The sequence below is a fragment of the Camelus ferus genome, chromosome X (genome assembly GCF_009834535.1).
Source record: "Camelus ferus isolate YT-003-E chromosome X, BCGSAC_Cfer_1.0, whole genome shotgun sequence".
Taxonomy (NCBI): Eukaryota; Metazoa; Chordata; class Mammalia; order Artiodactyla; family Camelidae; genus Camelus; species Camelus ferus.
The window spans coordinates 17,468,745-17,490,924 of NC_045732.1; the positions used below are offsets into that span (position 1 = coordinate 17,468,745).

Consider the following 22,180-nt stretch of genomic DNA (forward strand, 5'->3'; position numbering starts at 1 on the left):
GGAGATAGCAATACTCATATCAGACAAAATAGACTTTAAAACAAAGGCTATAACAAAAGACACAGAAAGAAATTATATAATGATAAAGGGATCAACATAAGAAGAGGATATTACACTCATTAACACACATGCATCTAAGCATATAAAGCAAATACTAACAGAAATAAATGGAAAAACTGACAACAATACAATAATAGTAGGAGACTTTAATGCCCCACTTACATCAATGGACAGATCAGCCAAATAGAAAATCAGTAAGACAGCCATAGTCTTAAATGACACAACATACCAGTTGGACTTAATAGACATTTATAGGAAATTCTATACCAAACCAGCAGAATATACATTCTTTTCAAGTTCACATGTGCACAAGTGCACAAGTTCTCCAAGACAGTTCATAAGTTAGGCTACAAAACAAGTCTCAACAAATTTAAGAGGGTAAAAATTATTTCAAATATCTTTTCTGACCGCAACAGTATAAAACTAGAAATCAATTACGGAACTAAAAATGAGAAAAGAACAAATATATGGAGACTACACAACATGACATTTAAAAAAACCAATGGGCCAATGAAAAAAATCAAAGAGGAAATCAGAAAATACATTGAGACAAATGAAAATGGAAACACAACTTTCCAAAATCTATGGGCTGCAGCAAAAACAGTTCTAAGAGAGATGTTTATAGAAATACAAGCCTTCCTCAAGATACAAGAAAAATCTCAAATAAACAACCTAACCTACCACCTAAAGAAATTAGAAAAAGAACAAAAGGTCCAAAGTCAGCAGAAGAAAGGAAATAATGAAGATCAGAGAGGAAATAAACACAACATAGAGACCAAAAGAAAAAAAAATTAGAAAAGATCAATGAACCAAGAGCTGGGCTTTTTGAAAAGATAAACAAAATAAACTTTTAGCCAGGCTCACCAAGAAGAAAAGAGAGAAAACTCAAAGTGATAGAAGTGAAATAATAACCAATTACACAGAGATACAAAAATCATAAGAGAATACTACAGTTATTTGTCAACAAATTGGACAACCTAGAAGAAATGAACAAATTTCTAGATACATACAACCTGCCAAGACTGAATCAAGAAGAAAGAGACAATTTGAAAAGACCAATCACTAGTAGTGAAATTAAATTTATAATTAAAAAAAAAAAACTCCCAGGAAACAAAAGTTCAGAAACAGATGGCTTCAGAAGAGAATTCTACCAAACATGTAAGGAAAAACAAATACCTCTCCTTCTCAAACTATTCCAATAAACTGAAGTGGACAGAACACTTCAAATTCACTTATGAAGCCACCATTACCTTGATGCCAAAACCAGAAAAAGACACTGTAAAGAAACAAAATGACAGGTCAATATCACTGATGAACATAGATGCAAAAATCTTCAACAAAATATTGGTAAACCAAAACCAACAATATACAAAAAGGATCAAACATCTTACCAAGTGGGATTTACTCCAGGGACTCAAGGATAGCTCCATATTCACAAATCAATGTGATATACTACATTAACAAAAAGGAAGGATAAAAATCATATGATGGTATCAATAGACACAGAAAAAGCATTTGACAAAATTCAACACCCATTCACAATAAAAACTTTCATCAAAGTGGGTATAGAGGGAACATATATCAATATAATAAAGGCCATTTATGAAAAAAACACACAGCTGACAACATACTCCATGGTGAAAAGCTGAAAACCTTTCCTTTAAAATCAGGAACAAGACAAGGATGTTCACTCTTGCCACTTCTATTTAAGATAGTATTGGAAGTTCTAGCCACAGGAATTAGACAAGAAAAATAAATAACAAGCATCCAGATTGGAAGGGAAAAAGTAAAACTGTCACTATTTGCAGATGACATGGTACTTTATATAGAAAACCCTAAAGTCTTCACCAGAAAGACTACTGGAATAGATGAATTCAGAAAAGCTGCAGAATACAAGATTAATAATAGAAATCTGTCACTTTTCTATACCCTAATAGTGAATTATCAGAAAGAGAAAGTTTTAAAAATTCTGTTTAAAATCTCATCAAAAAGAATAAAATACCTAGAAATAAAACTTAATGAAAGAGATAAAAACCTGTACTACGGATAATATAAAACACTGATGAAGGACTCTGAGGATGATACAAAGATATGGAAAGATATCCTGTGCTTTTGTTAAAATGGCCATACAGAGAGGGAGGGTATAGTTCAGCGGTAGAGTGTCCGCTTAGCATGCACAAGGTCCTGGGTTCAATCCCCAGAACCTCCATTTAAACAAACAAACAAACAAACAAACTTAATTACCCCACCACCAAAAAAAAGGGCCATACTACCCAAAGCAATGTACAGATTTAATACAATCCCTAGATAGTTTTCACCAATCTAGGACAAATAATTCTAAAATTTACATGGAATCACAAAAGACCCCAAATTACCAAAGCAATCTTGTGATAAAAGAACAAAGCTGGAGGTTTCACCCTCCTTGACTTCAGACTATACTACAAAACTAGTCATCAAAACAGTATGGTACTGGCACAAAAACAGACACATAGATCAATGGAACAGAATAGATTGTCCAGAAGTAAATCCATACACTTATGGTCAATTAATCTATGACAAAGGAGGCAAGAATACACAATGGAGAAAAGACATTGTCTTCAGTAAGTGATGCTGGAAAAACTGGACAGCTACCTGTAAAAGAATTAGAACGTTTCCTCACACTATAAACAAAAGTACACTCAAATGGATTAAAGACCTAAATGTATGACCTGAAACAGTAAGACTCCTAGACGAGAAGATAGGCAGAACACTATCTGATATAAATCATAGGACTATTTTTTGGATCAATCTCCTAAGGCAAAAGAAATAAAAGCAAAAATAAGCAAATATGACCTAATTAAACTTAAAAGGTTTGCACAGCAAAGGAAACTATCAACAACAAAAAATGCACACTACTGAATGGGAAAAAACATTTGCAAATGATATGACCAAAGGGTTAATGTCTAAAATATATAAATAGCTCATACAACTCAATATCTAAAAATAACCCAATCAAAAATGGGCAAAAGATCTGAAAAACATTTTCCCAAAGAAGATACACAAATAGCTAACAAGCACAAGAAAAGGTGCTCAACATTGCTAATCATAAGAGAAATAATAGAAATGCAAATCAAAACCACAATGAGATATCACCTCACACCTCTCAGAATGGCTATCATCAAAAAGTCTACAAATAACAAATTCTGGTGAGGATGTGGAGAAAAGAGAACCCTTGTACACAGCTGGTGGGAATGTAAACTGGTGCAACCACTAGGGAAGACAATATGGAGGTTCCACAAAACACTAAAAATAGAGCTACCATATGATCCAGCAATTCCACTCCTGGGTATATATCTGGAAAAAACAAAAACACTAATTCAAAAAGATAAATGACCCCAACGTTCATAGCAGTAATAACCAGGATATGAAAGCAACCCAAGTGTCCATTAACAAATGAATGGATAAAGAAGATGTAGTATGTGTGTATGTGTGTGTGTGTATATATATATACATACATACAATGAAATATTACTCAACCATATAAAATAATGAAATTCTGCCATCTGCAGCAACATGGATGGACCTAGAAAATACTATGCTTAGTGAAATAAGTCAGACAGAGAAAGAGAAATACTGTATGATATCAGTTATATATGGAATCTAAAAAATAAAAAAATATGAATGCATATAGCAAAACAGAAACAGACTTATAGAGAACAAACTAGTGGTTACCAGTGCAAAGTGTAGAGGGTTAGGGAAGATAGGTGTATAGGATTAAGAGATGCAAACTACTATGTATAAAATAGATAAGCAACAAGGATATATTATACAGCACAGGGAATTAAAGCCATTATTTTATAATAACTTTTAATGGAATATAATCTATAAAAGTACTGAATCACTATGCTGTACACCTGAAATTAATATAACATTGTAAATCAATTACACTTCAATTAAAAAAAAACTATTGCTGAATAAATGGTCACGGATCAGTAATCTTTGTATGAGAGACAATCAGGAACTCAGATAAACCAAAAGAAGTTATAATAAAAAATCATTTTATATTTGGCTCTGAACTCATAGTGGTTATCCTTTTGCCATCACAGGTTCATCTTCCTACGTGTATTTTTCTTAGGTTATTATTAAACATGATTGGCTCTCAACTGACTGTGGGAGATATGACTCATATGGATGACAGTGAGAAAGGAAAATGGGATACAAAGTGAGTCACAGAAAATGAAGAACTACTTACACACACACACACTCATTCTAATTTCTAAACATTGCAATCCCTGAGCAGGTGCTTCGCTATACTGATTGCATTGTTGCTCCAGGGCATATGGCAATGCCCTTTACAGAGTAAGCATGCACATTGCATGATCTTTTCTATAACAAGACATGCTTGTTGTAGATATGAAAGAACACATAGAAAATAATCATTAACATTCATCATCCAACGTATAATTATTATTAAGACTTTGGTGTATTTCCTTCCAGTGTTTTTTTCTTTGCATATTTGTAGGCAAACCTACACACATGTACACACAGAAAATTTAGATCAAACTTTTACACAGTTCTATACTTTGTGCCACTTCCCATGGCATTAAAAATCTATTGTGAGCATAATTTGCAATAATTTCATAATCTATCCGATGTATTAATCATCATTTATTTTACCATCTTGGATGTTTAGGATTTTCTTTTTTGCTCTTCTGAGTATGATCATTATAAATAAATCTGTATATGAGTGTTTTATCTTTGTTCTAGAAGACATCTGTTTATATATTTTTTCATATTATTTTCCAACGGAAAAAAGAAGGAACTGAGGATGAGTAGAGTAAACGAGGGACGATCTATGGGAAGATGATCAGTGGGATGTATGTTCCATTCAGGCAAAAACTTTGTCTTGTTCCTCATGTTATCTTCAGCACCTAGAACAGTGTGTGGTTTAGACTAGTTAATCAATAAATCTTCACTGGATGGATGAATAGATTACTTAGTGAACAGCCATATTCCCCCATGTGAAACCATGCATTAGATATAGAATAGACTTGAAGCAGAATCTATGGGTAAAAGTTTTAAAGAAAAATATTAGAGCTCTAATATATGGAAGAATATCATAACAATGTGACATATTATAGAAGAAAGGAATTTCTCTAAAGAAGTATGCCTTCCTTTTCAGAAGTTCTCAACTAGAGTTGGGAAGTTAAGAATATATTCATAAAGATGTATTCTGAAACACAGGCAGATCTGTATCTAAATCTTAGAGCCTTCACATCACTCAACCTATCTAAGCCTGTTTCCTCATTTCTAAAGTGAGATATTATCATCTACTCTGCTGAAAAATTAAATGAGGCATTATCTACATAAACTGTTGAGCCTAGTTTTTGTACATGATAGGCGCTTAATTCCTTCTGGTTATTTTGTTGTTATTGTTCACTGTTCATAATGGAATAGAAAAGAATGCTCCAGAGGATGGGACGTTGTATTAGAAGACTCACATAGGGCCTTATGAATAGAAGACACCATTTTCTTTGGATGGCCCATTATTTGGTTATAGTCATGCTGCCAGTGAGATGAGCCAAAGTTTCTCATATGTGTACATGTACACGTATGTGTGTATTTTTCATAGGTAGGCAGTTTGTTGAATGGGTTAGGCTCTAGAGGATCTGAAGAAGGAATGGCTCTGTTTTTCTCCAATCACTGCCATTAAAGAGTTGGTTCTGTTTTCTCTGCTCCTGGGGGACACTTCAGGAAGATTCCATAGATTCTCAGTCACTATGTGTAATGCCATGAGACCCAGAATGAACAAATATGTACTCTACAGTTTGGCAGCCAAAGTACTGGTGATACATACTGTAGGACAGTCCACTATCAGATTTTTGAAAAGTCATCTAGCCTGAGGCAAAACTTAGTCTCACACCCAACTTAATGTTCTCTCCCTCTCTTGCCCCCAGCTCAGGCCTGCCCTTTGGCTTGTTACTGTAGCTATGCAGTAAGGTAGGCACAGTGTCTGTTCCTTCACAGTTCCTTTCTGTGCTTTTCCAATTCTCTTCCCCACTCCTGTCCCTGACTTCACCAGGCTGAAGGCGAAAGGGTGGATGAAGAAAGTTGTATGTGACTGACACTGTTGTCTTTTAATTCTTGCCTTCTCTAATGGCAAGCCTCCCAGTGCTAGCTTTCTTGTGAACTGAATTTGATTTCTTTGGAGATTTCTGGGGGTCCCACACACTACACCATCCCTGGATGAAGAATGCACTCTGCCTGATGCCTTACAGTCTGCTCTCTGCAACTGTCTCCTAGCAGCATATTTCACACAGCTTCTTACCTCCAGGGTCTCCTTACTCAAGTAGACAGCCCTCCTGGTTGGCATGTTTACAAGGTGATTCCCGTCTGGCTATCTCCCATCCCATTTTTGTGATCCCCAAGAACATGTGTTCTTGCCTTGCTAAATAGTGGAAGTGCAACTGAATTGTTAACCCTTCTGCCTTCACCCCATCATCTTGGGTATTCCAGCTACCTACTGACTTTGGAATTTATCCAGGTAAGAAAGAAAGACTGGGGTTCATATTTTCATACAAAACCCAAACTACTGAGGATACATGACAGGTTCTCCTAAGAACTCTTTTACTCTCTGACCCTGGGGCAAGTTGTTGGAATTCGAGCAGCTCAGCAGACATGATATGTGGAAGAGATGCCAATCTCTTCTCTTACTGTGGTGGGGGTAAACCACCTTCTCCCCCTCTTTAGGAGAGGAAGGAAAATGCCATAGCACTGTCAACATCCACAAATTCCATTACTTCACTTCATTCTTTCCAAATGTCTAGTCTTCTGTAATAATACAGGGTGTTGGCTATCATGGTCCCTAGACAGCATTTGCTTTCCTCTAGAAAGTCTTGCATCCTGCAACTATGTGTATAGAGTCTCCCTTCAGAGTCAGGCTTTAGTTGAAATTCTGAGACAACATGAATATCCCATGCTATTACACTTATGAACTTACTTAATTTTAGAATTTTAGCACTATGGGGGCAAGGACTCCATCAATTTTGTCCATGTTTACACACCTATCACTTAGCACAACACCTGGCTCATAGTAGGTGCTCAGAAAAGAGTTGGTTAGTGAATGAATAAATGGGGTTCAGAAGACTTACAGTCAAGTGGTATTCCAGGTATAATTTAATTGGCGGTTCATCCGTCCATCCATCCAACTAACATTTATGGAAAGTCTCCTCCGTGCTATTCATTGTGCTAGGGGCAGGGGAAATCAAAGTCAAATAAAACATAGTCCCTGCCCTCAGGGGTGTGTAATCTGGTATGCCCGAGACAAATACTTGAAATGGTGGCCATTAAGCAATGTGGAATGTAAGGACATCAAGGACAGTGCCTAACCTATTAAAACGAAAGAGAGCGAAATAGAGAGGGAGGAGGGAAGAAGGAAAGGAGGAGGGAGCCAGGGAAGGGAGAGAAGGAGCAGGGCTAGGAAAATGGCCTGAAGGAGGGAGCCTGAGCTGAATCGATGAAGCAGATTCAGTAGGTGAAGTAGGAGGAGGTAAAGGTCATTCCAGGCAATGAGGACTTCCTACTCATAATATTTGGGCTACACTTATAAAATAAGCTTTTCTAGAAGACAATCTGGGCAGGTTTCCAACACGCTTCTCGAATTTTAAACATATTTCAAGTAAGAAACTTGTGTTTATTGATTCCAAGTTAATTTCCTGCCTTCCTGCCAACTGAAGCTTTTTGTGTTTTTGTGTGTGTGTGTGTGTGTGTGTGTGTGTGTGTGTGTTTGGTCTGGTTTTATTTGGTTTGGTGTTTAGAAGTTCAATCTCTTCCCTAAATACAGGAAAATGAAATAGCGGCATGATATCTGTTCCATAGCTACCTTCTCATTTGAAGCTATAAAATTGGTTTTTTAAATATACATTTCTACCAACCTCCAAGAGGCTGTTCTGCTGCTAATGTTCTAACAGTTTGGAGCGTAAAACCCCTAGTGGCAGACTAAAGGCTGGGTGTATTGTTGTCTTTCTGACCTGCAGGAAAATAGCAGGATGAATTGAATAGAAGGCTGTGAGACATCAGACAGGCTTTCAGTGTGGCCAGAGTTAAACAATTCTTTTCCTTTACCCTGTGTTTGTTATTACAGCTGAATGATTTGTCGCCACTCCTAAGTGTGTCTTGAGTCACATTTGTGGCTACAGCCCAGAGGCTGTAGAGGTGAGAGCTAGCACTGGTAGGGGACAGCTGGGGTGCAGTGTGCAGGTGACTCTGACAGGTCCATAGCTATCTCCTTGGAGCAAGGACCCAGAGGCATTATCTTTAGCCATTATTAACTGAGATGGCCTATTTCCTATACAAGGAAAATTTGCCTTACTCTTTAGCCATCTGGTCAACTAACACCAGCTGGACCATTTCAAGAAGCTGCCAAACTCAGGATGGCTTGGAATTTAAAACAAAAGAGTCCTGCCATGTTTGGTCTTGCTACATTCCCCACGAGAATGTTTCTATCTACAGACTACAGTGAGAGAAACTATGAAAGCAGTAAGATCAATACCTACAAAAGTTCTGAAATAAGGATTTTTTTACACGTCTGTTTTAACTCTAAAAAGCAAAGATGAAGACGCCTTGAATCAGGTATGTCCCCAGCTAATTGGAACAAATTTCCTAGGTCAGAATGGTATTTCTGAATGAGGCTGGGAACAATACTGTTTTGTGAAATCAGGATTTTACTAAATTCTTGGATAAAAGATTGAAAAGAAACCTAAGCTTTGGCAAATTGATCTGCAGGCCTGCTTGCTTAAGCCAGATGTCTGTGGAAGACTTCATAAACTTTCTCTTCTGACATTTCCCGAGCCACACCAAATTGAAGAGTCGATGATGTAGTGAGTGTGTGACAAAAATATGCAAAGAGATGACTGTGCAAATTCTCCTGGGACAGAGCTGGAGCACCACTGGCACTTTAGTTCTAGAATATTGTTGGCAGCCTTTATAGGGAAGCTGACAGTGGGAGAAGCTACCCAGGCTGTGCTTCTGCTCAAGTCCTGGTGAGGCTCATAAATCTTTTTGGGATAGCATTTTGAGGTTCAGGGTTATTTTGAGGTTCAGGGTTATTTTGAACACTCTTCCATTTCACTAAAATGAGTAACTCTATCTGGGTCATACAGCTGAAATGTCTTTGGTTCTTATAAATGCCACACAGTGAGGAAAAAATGAACTATTGTGGAGCACCTATTACATACATGTTATTAAACCATGTGGAATATAAGGACAGCAAGAATGATGCCTAACCTATAGATATACGATATAGACATGAAGAAACTTACTGACATATACATAAAATAGGAGATTATAATTGCATAAAGTAAGGGCAATGGGGTAGATTTTTTACAAAAATGGTTGTAATAATTCCCCTCTCTGTATCCATATCCTTTGGGTAATAGCCCCCTCCCATATTGACTGTCAATTTCACCATGTGACTTGTCTTGGCCAATGGGACAATGGCAAATATGACATAAGCAGACACTTGAAAAATGCTTGCATATTTCTGCAAGCTTGCTAGGTTTCTCTTGCTGCTCTTGGGATCCTATGAACACCACCATGTGAATAAGGCCAGGCTAGCCTGTTAAATGAAAGACGTATGACCCATTTATTCAATCAGCAAGATGACAGCCAACTAACTGCCAACTTCCTGCTCACTACTCCAGGCACACTGGCCTCCTTGCTGTTTCCTGAATATGCCAGGCTCATGCTGTCATCCCTGGGTCTTTGCAAAGACTGTTGTCTATGCCTAGAATGCTCTGCCCCCAGATATTCACATGACTAGCTTCTTCACCTTTTCCAAGTCTTCATTCAAATCTTACATTCTCAGAAAGGCCTTATTCAAGCCATTATCACCTCCGCCATGCCCTCCACAAAACCTTGACCCAACTCACCTTTTCAGTTTGTTTCCCCAGTATACTTTACCATCTTAGAGCAACACTGATTTATATCAAACTCTATTATGGATTATGTTGATTGCATATTGTCTGTTTCCTTTAGCTTGAGTATGAGCTCCATGAAAGCAAAGATCTTTATCTGGCTTGTTCGCTATAACAGTACCTAGCCTCTACTATATGCTCAATAAATGTTTGTTGATTGAATTAATAACTATATACATCTCTAGAGTCTAGTTACTGAGAGAAATCCATCTAACCTTTCGCTAAAATAGAGAATAAATAAAAGGGAAAATACATAGCCAGAGGCCCATCTTTCCTTAACTGGCTATTCTTTACCACAGAGAATCCTGGCTACCTACATTATGTCACTCTAACATAGTAACATTTTATAAAGTTTTGCTTCTCTAACTGATTGCATCAAGTAGTGTTATATTCCTTTTTCTTGGATAGCTATTTCTTATAGAGTAATATAACCAAAGAAATAATACTAAAACAGCAATGGTTTAGATCAGAGGGCAAGTGCCCATTTTCCCTTCTAGCTCATCATCCATTCCATGCCAATTACAGGTGGAAGCTTTTGACTCTGTTATTTTCCAGGCTCTGTAATCCCTGTCTTTTGGCTGTGCATATTGCATTCACTGTGTATTATATGCAGTGGGTATCTTTGTTCATCATTTTGATGAAGAGACAACGTTTGCCTGATTGCCTTTTCTCTTTCACATTAAGAATAACATAATGATTCTTGAGGCTTCTGTTCCACATTCCTCCTCAGCAGACATTGTAACTCATCTCAGTTGCTGTTTATTGCTCATACCAGCTGTAGCCATTGGAACCATCATTTTTTCAACTCACATGTGATTATGTTAAAAGCCCAACCAGGTATAAGCCATTATCTACCATTTAATGGCAACTAAAAGGTTGAACAAAAGCAGATTTGATGACCATGAACAATCAAGTTGTCACCTATTCATACAATGAAATACTAGAAGGAAATAAAAATGTAAGAACTGCAGTCACATATAACAACAGAGATGAATCTCTCAACACTAAAGCTGAGGAAAAGTTAGCCATCACAAAAAAATATTCACAGGCAAAATTCATCTCTGATGTTCAAACTAGAATTATGGTTAGATTTAGGAAGTTGAGCAGCTTTAGTGATTGGACCATGAAGGGTTGAGCTTCAGGGGGCAAGAAATGTTGTATTTCTCCACCTGGGTGGCAATGATACGGGTGTGTTCATTTTCTGAGGATTCAGTGAACTGTACAGTTGTGATCCTGGTACTCTTTTTTCCAATATGAATGGGACATTTTGTTGATTAAAAAAACAAGTAAAGGTTGTTTGCTAAAGCAAAGAAATATATGTTCCCCAAATAAAGTTAGAGGAACGTCTTGGCACATGCCCATTTTCCCTTCCTTCCTTCCTTCCTTCCTTGATCCTGGTACTTTTAAATATTTTAATAAAGAAGTTAAAAAAAAACCCAGCTTGCACCAATAATGAATAAATAATAGAGAATACTCATACACTTTAGGCAGTTTCCTCTTCTTCCTTTTGGAGAATGAAAATAACAAAAGCTGGTATTTATTGACTCTAGGTTCCAGACCTCTGAGTGCTTTTCATCCATAGATTATTAGTCTTCTCAACAACCCTGTGAGCTAGGTATTATTGGTCCCATCTTCCAGATAAGTAAACTGAGACTCAAGGTTATACAACTAAGCAGCAAAGCCAGAATTCAAACTTAATTGGATCCTCATCTCTATTCTTTTCTTACTATGCTACTCTCCTTCTCATTTTATAGTCACTAATGTCCCTTCAGCCTTTAAAATCGATGTCCTTTATGCCTGTTGCAGTTTATATGCTTGAGAGTTAACTGATGGGCCTCAAAGGATTCGGTAACCTAGAGATTCTTCCATATTCTTAAATTGTGGTTCATTGTGGAGTAATCATAGTGAATCTTCCATCCAGTTCTGATTTCTCCCCGGAACAGTCTCATCCTGTATTTTGCTTTCCACTGCTATTTTCTGCTCACTTCCTAAACAACCTTCTTTTATGGAAAGGGAAATTAGCACCTTCCTGTCATTGACAAGCATCTGAAGGTACAAGATACTAAACAGAAACTGGTACCTAATGTTTCTTGCCCCATGTAACCCTAATTAAAAGAGGAGTTAAAAAGGAATTAACATTTCATAACTGGCTCATGTAGAAAACCATTCCCCTTTACCAATAAATTTTATTGTTGGTTCTAAACCATATGCATGGATTTCTCTTTTTGTGAGACTCCACGGAAGGTATGCCCTTGCAAATACAGAAATATGTGGTATAGGATTCATTTTTAACTCATTTATTCAGTTCATTTAATATTCAGGATATATACTGTATTCTAAGATATTTTTTTTTCCTATTTTCACAGCTCTGAGTTTGGGTTGTAGCTTAAAATTGAAGGCAAATCAGAGTTTAAATGGAGATATTTTTCTTTCTCAGTGGTGTGTTAGATAATGGGGCATCTTACAGTCACTGGCATCTGGGATTTAATGAACTACTATACCAAACTTCTTCTAGAGCCAGCCATTGTGCCTGGCACTGGGCAGACAGAAGTGGGTAAAAAAGACATGCTCCCAGCCTTTATAGCCCACTGGAGTGACACATACTGACCATGTAATTAGCTGCTGATGCTTATTAAGAAGTAATCCTGGGTGCTACAGGAGCATGTAACAAGGAAATGGGTACTTGGCCAAGTGTCAGAGAAGACTTCTCCCAAGGAAGTGAAGTCTGAGTGGGGCTTGAAAGCTAAGTAAGAGGTGCCACGATGAAAGTGGCAGAGGATGATCCCAGAGGAAGAAGGTGCTGATCTGTAGGATTTGAGGTTGGAAAGAGCCAGTGAACTTTAGGGAATTAGAAGGAAAGAAAAGCTGGCTAGAATGTAGAAGACTAAAGGAGAAGTGGCAAAACAAAGGCACCCAGGTCAAACAGGGCCTTGTAGGTCTCAGTAAGATGTTTGAGTTTTCTTACCATGGGGATATGATATGATCTATCTTTTTAAAAGGGCCACGACGGAGTAAGATTTGAGAGAGGCCAGGGTGGATACAGGGAGCGTAGTTGGACTACTACAGCAACAACCAGGGAGAGGTGGCCTAGATAGGGTACTGGATGTGGGAATAAAGAGAAATGGATACATGTGAGATAAATTTGGGGGGTAAAATTGGACATAGTAACAAACATATGATTATATGTAAGGAATTGGTGGAGACAGAAATGGAGCCAAAGTCAATGACTGGAGGAAAACTCATCCTAAGGGAATTAAAAATGAGGGCCTACAGGATTGAGCCAAGGAAAACATCTCAGGACGGGAAGAAGTGGGTGTTTTGAGTACAGACTGGGATTTGTAACTCAGACATGAGCACTAGGGAAGGGAGGCTGTGAGAAACAATGGAAAGTCTCCTCCACAAAGCACCAGGAGTACAAGAAACACGGATTTGTAACTTACGTATCAAAGAGTAGTGTCACTGGGTGCCAAGGATACTTCCCATTTCGGGGTTATTGTCAGAGTACAGTGGATTGAGTAGCGCTGGTCTGAACCAGAGAAGTAGTGGGAGAGTCCACTGCCTATGGTTGGCATCAAGAGGAAACTAACTGCATCCCCACTTTTGAGACACCACCAACCTGAAGGTTCATGACCATTAGCGCTTAGCAGAAAACCCCACCCAGGGGTTTCTTAATTAGGATGTTTAGACTATATACGTTTAATATGATTATTGATATGGTTAGATTTAAATCCATTGTTTTACTAATTGTCTTTTATTTGTCCCATCTGTTCCTTGACCGTTATCCTCTTTTCCCACCTTCTTTTGCGTATAGTACCCTATAGTGTTGTAAGTGATAGCTTTTGTTGGCTTGTTGTCCATGCTTTTTTGTGTGTTATTTTGGTGGTTTCTTTCAGGTTTATAATATAAATCTTTAACTCATCAAAGTCTATCTTCAAATAATATTATACCCCTTCCCATACAGTACAAGAGCCCTACAAAGCAAACTTCCATTTCACATCTCACAGCTTTTGTGCTACTGCTGTCATATTTTTTTATTTCAAAATATATTATAAACCCTACATGATTTTTCTCTACACAATTATCTTTTGTGTGATTCTAATTATTTGAAAACTATCTTGAATATTCACCTGTAGAGTTACCATTTCTAGTGTGCTTTATTCCTTGGGTAGATACATAATTCCATCTGGTATCATTTTTCTTTTGCCAATGAGACTTTTCAACATTTCTTTTAGTGCAAATCTGCTGGTGATGAACTCTTTCAGCTTCTGTATATCTGAAAAGTCTTTCATTTCACATTTGTTTTGGAAAGATATTTTTACTGAACATAAAACACTAGACATTTTTTTCCCAATCAGTACTTTAAAGGTGTTGCTCCATTGTCTTCTTATACTTGCACCATCTCTAATTTAAAAATCTGCTGTGATCCTATCTTTTCCTGTGTAATGTGTCTTTTTCCCTCTGATCATCTTAACTATTTTCTTTTTATCCCTAGTTCTGAGCAATGTGATTATGACGTGCCTCAATGTCATTTTCTTAATTTTTCTTGTGCTTTATCAAGCTTCCCAGATTTGTTGATTCATAGTTTTCACCAGATTTGGAACATTTTTATCCATTAGTTTTTCAAATAATTTTTCTCTACCCCTCTCTGTTTCCTCCTCTGCAGAGAATTAAATTACATGTATTTGACCTTGTTCCACAGCTCACTGATCCTGTTCTTTTTGTGATCTTTTCTGTTTCATTTGAGTTTCTAATCTCATATTTTCAAATTTATTAACCTTTTCTTCTACAATGTATCATCTGCTATTAATACCAATCCAGTATAGTTTTCATTTCAGGCATTGTATTTTTCATCTCTGAAAGTTTGATTAGGGTCTTTTTGTTTTTTTCACATCTTCCATGTCTCTTGTTACTCTGTTCAGTCTTTTCCCCAGCTTTTTGAATAGACAGAATACAGTTACAATGACTTTTAATGGTCTTATCTGCTAATTCTAACATCTGTGTCAATTCTGGGTTGATTTCAATTAGTTTATTTTACTCCTAGTTATGTGTCTCTTTGAGTTTCTCTTCATGCCTACCAATTTTTTATTAGATGCCAGGCATTGTGGTTTTTACTTTGTTGGGTGCTGGGCTTTTTTTTTTTTTTTTTCAAATTTCTATAAAAACTATTGAGATGCTCTGACACAGTTAAATTGCTTGGAAACAACCTGAGCCTCTTGATCTTGCTTTTAAGATTTGTTAGGTGGGCTCAGAGAAGCAATTGAGTTAAGACAAGACCCTTCTGAATACACTAGTATCCCATGAATGATCAGGTTTTCTAATCTGGCTTATGAGAAAAAACACTATTCTTAGCCCTTTGAGAACTCCAAGTGCTTTTTCCTCTCGTTCTCTCTCTCTCTCTCTCTCTCTCTCTCTCTCTCTCTCTCTCTCTCTCTCTCTCTCTCTCTGTGTGTGTGTGTGTGTGTGTGTCTTTCTTTTCTTGGCCTCGGTTACCTTCGTCACATGTATGCACTTATCAGTACTCTGATGACTGCTCCAGAGGAACACTCTTCAGATCTCAGCAGTTCTCTCTCTCTCTGCAATTCTCTCCACTCAGGTACTCTATCTACCCTGTAAACTCTAGCTACTGTGGATTCCCCAGATCCTCAGTTCCATCTCTTTAATTTTGGGAATTTCTTGGGTTCTGCTTAGGTTCCTTCTCTCTGTATCATGACCTGGCAACTTTCTTAAGACAGTAGGCTGAAGCAACAGCAGGACTGACCTCATTCACTTTCCATCTTTCAAGGATTACTGTCTTTTTTGCCTAATTTTCTAATCTCTTGAAAATCACTTTTTCATGTTTTCTCCAGATTTTTAGCTGATTCAGTCTGGATCCTGTTACTCTATTTTGCCCTTAAGTAGAAGTCACTGCCAAGGTTCTGAATTCTTGATTTATTTTTAAAATTTGACATGTAATATAAATAAATTGAGTGTGACAATTTAGGTAACTAAAATAATTATCAGAACTAGCATTAGACTATAAATGCTAAGAGTTCAATTGTTCTAATCAATAAAGTCTGCATTTATTAAACACGTGGTCTGTGAACTCTAAGACTGAGAACAAATGTTTTGCAAATTGGTTATGTACGGGCAAAAATATTAATACTCTAATGGGAAAATTGGTTTTGTTCTACAAAATGTTTCATCAAAAGACTTGCTTCAAAGTGATATATTCCAACATATTTAGGCTTATAAATGACTGATTAATCTTAACTCTTTTTATAACACACTCTGGACTACTTTGGGAAGAGAGAGCCTTATCTCTCGTACAGCAACTCCCCTTTACATGTCAGTTTCTCTCTTTTTTAAGTAAGAATAAGAATGTACTTTCTTTTAGTCTCTAAGTTCCTTAGGGTGGATTTCACAATTTTATTTATTTTCTATTAAAGTATAGTTGATTTACAATGTTATGTTAATTTCTGGCATATAGCATAGTGATATATATATATATATGTATATGTATATAAATTCTTTTCCTATTCTTTTTCATTATAGGCTATTACAAAGTACTGAGTATAGTTCCCTGTGCTGTACAGTAGGACCTTGTTGTCTATCAATGTTATGTATAGTAGTTAGTATCTACGAATCCCAAGCTCCCAATTTATCCCCCTCCACCTCCTTTCCCCACTGGTAACTATAAGTCTGTTTTCTATGTGTGTGAGTCTGTCTTTGTTTTGTAAATAAGTTCATTTGTCCTTTTTTTTTTTTTAAGACTCCACATGAAAGTGATATCATATGGTATTTTTCTTTCTCTTTCTGACTTAATGGTTTCTGCTTGTCCCCATGGATGCAGTCACTAAATTACATAGTTATTTACTGTAATTAGATTCAACTCAATTCAATAAGTCAAGGTATACCTACTATGTCAGGCATTAGGTAGGTTTAAAAATTGTAAGACAGTAAAATTGTAAGGTTTAAAAATTAGGTAAGTTTAAAAATTGAGGAACTTATAATCTAGTGTAAGAGTCAGCAAATATTGTCTGCAAAGGGCCAGACAGTAAATACTTTAGGTGTTATGGGCCATAAGGTCACTGTCACAACTACTCAACTCTGCAGTTGCAGCGCAAAGGCAGTGGGAGAGAATGCACAAATAAGTGAGGGTGGCTGTGGGCCAATAAAGCTCCTGATCTAATGGGAGGACGCTGAGAAGTACAAAGAAAAATATATGTATTACGAAGATGACCAGAAGTAAGAAAGGAGAGACATATATTAATATGTGGTTTGTAAAAACAACGAATGATTTAATAGAAGCAGCAATATTTGAGTTGATGTATTAAGATTAGCTAGAATTACAATAAGCAGAAGGGACAGGGAAAGATCTGAAATAAATATTAGAGATGAGTAAGTACTGAAGATTTGAGGGGAAGAAGTTAAGTACTCCTATTTATCTGGAATGTTAATTATACTCAAGAGTGAGGGGGAAAAATAAGGAAATGTAAGGACTTTGGATTTCCCCAGCAGAAATAGTGTCTTCCTCCTCTTGACTGGTTAAGCTCCCCTCTTCTGTCCATTATCTCACACGGTCTCACAGTTTAGGGGTTTTTAAGTTTCTCTTTGTTTCTCTAGTAGACAATCCTTACTGTTAGGGTGAAGATTATATATTGTTCATAATTATATGGTGCTAATCTTTGAATCTCCACTATTTCTAGCACAGAGGGAAAATCCAGCAGCATAGCCAAAATTTTGTGGGATTAATAAATCATCCACTTCAGCCCAAACCATTTGGATTTACTAGACACTGAGGCCCCACAGAAATAGTTTAAAAACTAGGTGACTGACAAGGAGTGAAAATGTTCTGTTGTTACCACATAGCACCTTTATTTTTCAACAAGAGCTTTGGTAAGAAATCTGGTAATTGTGCATGGGTTAATTCCTTTAATTTTTCCATCATGTAGATTTGACCATAATTAGTAGCCACTTGAAATATAACTTCTAAGTTGCAATTCTCCACAGTTTATTTCAAGGGGAAAATCCATAGAGATAAGTACTGGGGTTTTATTTTTTAATCAAAAGGTTAATTAAGTGAATTAATCTTTATGTTTGAATACATTTTTGCATGGAATTTGGAATAATTTAAATGGGTTAAAATCCAATCAGTGTAGTATTAAAATGAATAATAAAGCTTAGGGAATGGGTAAAAATCTTAAGTGTTCTATTAATTATGCAACAGCAGATAAAATTGCCTATGGCAAGTTTAACCTGAAAAGACAGGAAAGCTGATAAAGATTCTCAAATCCTCTTGCAATTGTTAGTATCCCCATAGAAATCATTTTGTAGAATGTATAGTGTTTCACAAAGACATAGCTTTTGAGCAGTTCTTTAAAGAAAAACACCAAGCAGTTAGCATTTAAATGAACCTTCTGAATTGTACTGAGAGTAAATAACTTCAGAATTAGACACTCGCTGGCTTTGTCATGTCCACTGAGAAAATGAAGACATACAGCAAAAATGGAAACTGACGATGCACGTGTGGCTGAGAGATGAGGAGGCCGAGAGTTATTTTACGGGAGAGATTCTAGGAGCAAATAGTGATACTATCCATCAGTAGGATCTGTTTATATAACACCTGTGCATCTGTGAGAGCATGTAGGTGGTAGCTTCTGAGTAGGAACCTTCTTTTGCTAACAAGTGTCACCAAATAAGCAAATAAGAGAAATAGAAGGGCTGAAGTCTGGGTCACTATTCAGAAGAAAATAGATGGTATAAGAAGGATATAATGTGCCCTTCAAAATATGAGAATGCAAGACAGTGTCTGTCATGGGCTTTGAGGGCCTCCAGAGAAGTGTTAATTTGTTCTTTACATGAAATTAATTGGGTCATGCGAGATACGTCTCTCATGGCCTCTACTGCAAACAACTCCCAGGGACGAGTTTTGAGTACTGAATTTGTCTCTCCTATCTCCAAATTATGGGGATCAAATATTGCAGTTTGAACTGAGAGGAAAGAGATACTCCCCCTCATGCCCAAGCAGAATCACTGCTCCTGGTCCTCCCTGGCCAGACAGAGACTGGGTCAAAAAAAGAGAAAAACCCATAATGGTACAGGTATCTCAAAGGGACATAGGAGCCAAGGGAATGGGTTCCCAGTGGCCAAACCTGGACCAGTTTAAGCCACGAAACCAAGTAGTATTAGATTAAAACCTATATCATAAAATAAATATCCAGGAGTCCAGACTGATATAAATAAATGACTGGATAAAAATAGTTGGAGCACAGTAGACAAATCTCCCAGGCAGAATTCCAAATAATTTATGTAGATACTCTACCCTCAAGGAAATGCAGTGTAATTCCCCACTCCCTAAATGCATGCTCTGTACCGTGACTTCTTTCCAAAGAGGACAATATGGAAGGGGGGAAAAAGAATAAGTACAGAGGAGAAACCTGACTAGTACTACCTCAGTCAGATGGTCAAGGTCAGCAGCATGAACAGTGATAAGTCATGTAGACAGTATGTACCCTTGATTTGATGTGATGAGAAGGGAACTTTACCTCTGCGGTCTTCCTTCCCCAAATCCATGACCCTGGTCTTATCATGAGAAAAGCATCACCAGACAGTTTCCAACTGAGGGGCATTTCACAAAATGTCTAACCAGTGCTCCTCGAAACTATCAAGCTCATAAACAACAAGGCAAGTCCGAGAAACTATCAAAGCCAAAAGGAGCCTGACGAGAGACAAGAGCTAAAACGTAGTATGGTATCTTGGATGGGATCCTTGAACAACAGTAACAAAAATTAGGCAAAAATTAAGCTATCAATATTGGTTCATTACGTGCAACAAACATACCATAACAAAGTACGATGTTAACATCAGGGAAAACTGGGTGTAGGGTATATGCAAACTCTCTTTGTTATCTTCGTGACTTTCTGTAAATCTAAAATTATTCCAAACTTTTTTCTTACAGTTTATTTTTAAAAAGTGACATCTATTTTGAAACTGAAATATCTTACATAATCTAAGAATTGATGTGCCCCTGGGCATCCAAACTGGACTGGAGGGATGATAAGGACCAGGGGAACCCTCTTGGTCTCTAAATAAGAGACCTGATTTGTTTTGTTCTCTCATTCTCTCTCTCTTCCTTGTTTCTTACTCACATAGGACAGAGAGCCTGGCTGTAGACAGTGCTGGGATGTTCATTTGTATAATTCGAGGCACCTGAAAAGGGACTGCTCTCTCTCTTTCTGGTCCATTTCCAAATTCCCAGAGGAAAGGATCATCCACTTTGGGACAGGAGTCCACCTATGTTTCCACCAACTGTGATAGGCAGGGTCAGAGAAAGAACTCTGATTAGCCTAGCTTCGGTTGCCTGTTTACCTTGGACAAATCAATTACCATCAAGGCATGTATGTACATGTAGGTACAGGGTTGCCCAGAGACCCTCCCCTATGGATGGTGGGTTGCCGTGGGGAGGTGGGACAAGGAAGAGGAGTTTCTCCCAGGGTGGAGAGCAATAGGGACAGCAGGGTAGCTCCCACCAAATAAAGGAATGATCGATCATAAAGCATCTAAGATAGGTGGGGGCTGGAGGAAGCAGCCTTAATATGAAATAAATAGCTAACACTCCTGAAAATGTACAGGTCCAAAATCCCTTATCCACACTTCTGAAATCCCCAAAGCTCTGAAAACCAAAAGGTTTTCCATAGCTCATTTGGCAGCAAACCTGTCCTGAACTGATGGGAGGCTAATTATAGGCTCTACATAGCCCGTTTAGTGGAAATACGCATACCGCTTGCCAAAGAAATATTAATGTGTTTGATTACGGGGTTGTCCCTAAGCCCCACTAGAAGTAATGTGTAATAAATTGTATATGTTACTGAGTTACCTTAATAAAATCTGAAAAACTCTGAATTACAGTGCTTAATTGCTCCCATGAGCTTCATATAAAGGATACATATATAACAGTATATACACTGAAGAACACACGTCAATCGCTGTGTAGCTCCAAAACTAAGAGCCACAAAAATAAAAACCATATAAGAAAACAAAGAAAAAAAACTTTAAAACACTGAAAATAACACAGGATCTATGCTACTATTGGAGGATAGACTAACTCTATTAATAATAATACATTTTTACATAATTTTTAGTCTTCAAATCTCTGCTATTTTTTAATCATCAAAACAAGTCTTGGTCATAAGCAGGGCAGATACTATTATTGCCTTCTATGGATAAGAGAGGAGGAGGAGGAAAGAAGTCACTGTACAGAGCTCTTTTTATCTTTAATGGGAATGTTTTCATACAACTTTTTCAAACTTCTATTATTCAGCAGAATGTAATAATAAAGAGAAAAACCACTATAACAGATGTCAAAGAAATCATAGTCAAAAAGTTTTTGTGTGATGTATAGAACAAGTAAATTTTATATGTGAATTTCACATATTTGGTGATCCAATCAGTATTTTAGTACTGAAATTCAAGTTTCATTCCTAATTGGAAGAATATTTTGCAATTGTGTCCATCCTAGTGCATGATCCCTTCCTCTCTGCATGGCCCTGGTAGAGTGACACTCAACACAGACCACAGCATGTGGATACACATTTGAAATGGATTTAAATTTTAAATGTTTGCTTTTCTTAAAGATTTGTGTTTGTGGTCCAAAAAAGAAGAAGAAGAAAGAAAAGAGGCCCATTGCTTTACTGAGAGACAGGCAAAATATAGCAGGCACTATACAGGAAGAAAATGTGCAATGCCTCAACATTTTTCCTTAGAAGATGCCTAGAATTGTGTGGTAAACTCATTATAAGAAAAATAATCAACAAGTATTGCACTGTGAGGACAGGAACAACATGCAAATGAAAAGGAAATGAAAAAGAGCTAAAATATCTTGTTCAATCACATGTAAAAAAATTTCCCAGGCACAAATTTTTACCTTTTTATTGGAGTAAAAAAACCAATTAAAATGCCCTAATGTTAAGTGTACTGCTCAATGAATTTTTATATGTATATATATTTCAGATTAAAATAGAGAATATTACCAGCACTTCAGATAGTTTTATTTCCCCTTCACAGTCAATACCTCCCCCGAGAAGGTGTTCTGTTTTGACATATTTAACTGTTGACTAGTTTTGCCTCTTCTTGAATTTCATATAAATGGAATTTTACAGTATGTATTGTTTTATGACTGACTCCTTTCA

General features: G+C 37.0%; 1 protein-coding gene across 1 annotated transcript in view; it reads left to right on the forward strand.

Annotated features, from left to right (window-relative positions):
• The window catches only part of GLRA2 (glycine receptor alpha 2), a 134,864-nt gene that overhangs the window by 73,935 nt on the left and 38,749 nt on the right, over nucleotides 1-22,180 (forward strand). The window lies entirely within an intron of this gene.